This window comes from Apteryx rowi, unplaced genomic scaffold (genome assembly GCF_003343035.1).
Source record: "Apteryx rowi isolate R43461 unplaced genomic scaffold, aptRow1 scaffold_2227, whole genome shotgun sequence".
Classification (NCBI taxonomy): Eukaryota; Metazoa; Chordata; class Aves; order Apterygiformes; family Apterygidae; genus Apteryx; species Apteryx rowi.
Window position 1 is genome coordinate 1 of NW_020448561.1, and position 1,591 is coordinate 1,591.

General features: G+C 50.4%; 1 pseudogene; it reads left to right on the forward strand.

Annotated features, from left to right (window-relative positions):
- Positions 1-287: 287 nt before the first annotated feature.
- LOC112965715 lies at positions 288-1,247 on the forward strand (annotated as a pseudogene).
- The last annotated feature ends 344 nt before the right edge of the window (positions 1,248-1,591 follow it).

Here is a 1,591-nt window from a genome sequence, read left to right on the forward strand (position 1 = left end):
TATGGGCATCTGAAAAGAGCACCGTGTGTCCTTGCCTAGAAGGGGAGTGTGGAGAGCTCCGTCAGGTGCCCTGGGAAAGGGTGAGAAGTTTGGAGMTGTGCACTTTGAAACTGGACTCGTGTGCTGTCAGCAGGGGCTGGTTTCCTTCTAGGGCAACATATGAGCGTGGTCACACTCCAGCTCAAAGAGAGAACTGCAACATTGGGGGTTTCATGCTTGAAAAGTCTCTTCTAACTTCACCGTGTTTTTTCTTCCTTGCACAGTCCTCCATTCCCGGAGATAGCAAAATGTCCAACAGCAGCTCCCTCACCGAGTTCCTCCTCCTGGCATTTGCAGACACACGGGAGCTGCAGCTCTTGCACTCCTCGCTCTTCCTGGGCCTCTACCTGGCTGCCCTCCTGGGCAACGGCCTCATCGTCACAGCTGTAGCCTGAGACCACCATCTCCACACCCCCATGTACTTCTTCCTCCTCAACCTCTCCCTCCTCGACCATGGCACCGTCTCCACCATTGTCCCCAAATCCATGGCCAATTCCCTGTGGGACACCAGGGCCATTTCCTACTCAGGATGTGCTGCTCAAGTCTTTCTGTTTGTCTTCTTGATAGGAGGAGAGTATTATCTTCTCACTGTCATGGCCTATGATCGCTTTGTTGCCATCTGCAGACCGCTGCACTACGGGACCCTCATGGGCAGCAGAGCTTGTGTCAAAATGGCAGCAGCTGCCTGGGGCGGTAGTTTTCTCAATGCTCTCCTGCATACTGCTAACACATTTTCAATACCACTCTGCCAAGGCAACACAGTGGACCAGTTCTTCTGTGAAGTTCCCCAGATCCTCAAGCTCTCCTGCTCAGACTCCTACCTCAGGGAAGTTGGGCTTATTGCATTTAGTGCTTCTATAATATTTGGGTGTTTCCTTTTCATTGTGCTGTCCTACGTGCAGATCTTCACTGCTGTGCTGAGGATGCCCTCTGAGCAGGGACGACACAAAGCCTTTTCCACGTGCCTCCCACACCTGGCCGTGGTCTCCCTCTTTGTCAGCACTATCATCTTTGCCTACCTGAAGCCCCCCTCCCTCTCCTCCCCAGCTCTGGATATGGTGGTGACTGTTCTGTACGCTGTGGTGCCTCCAACTCTGAACCCTCTCATCTACAGCATGAGGAACAAGGAGCTCAAAGATGCCCTGAGGAAAGTGATTTCATGGACATTTTTCAAAAGTAATAACATTGCCATTGTTCTCCACAAATGACTCCTGTTATGTCCCCTACCAGGACTGAGCTTTTTTTGTTCACTTTATTTTTATTATGACTATTATTACTGTTGTTATTATTATTTGTCACCATGTTGCTACACCAAAGGTTGGAATCATTCCGCCTTCACTGAGACTGCTCTGTCTCACTTGGTGCCTATATAAAGTTGTGTCTAGCACTGGGTCAGAGCTGACTCCCTCATAGTATCTCTGTAATAAAGTAGGTTCTTGCGGGTGCAGTGCCTGAAGGCTGGCCTTTTCCTCCAAAGATGCTGTCCCTCACACCCTGTCCCCAGCACATTTCCTTGAGACAATCTCTCTCATCCTGCATGCTGGTCTTTACC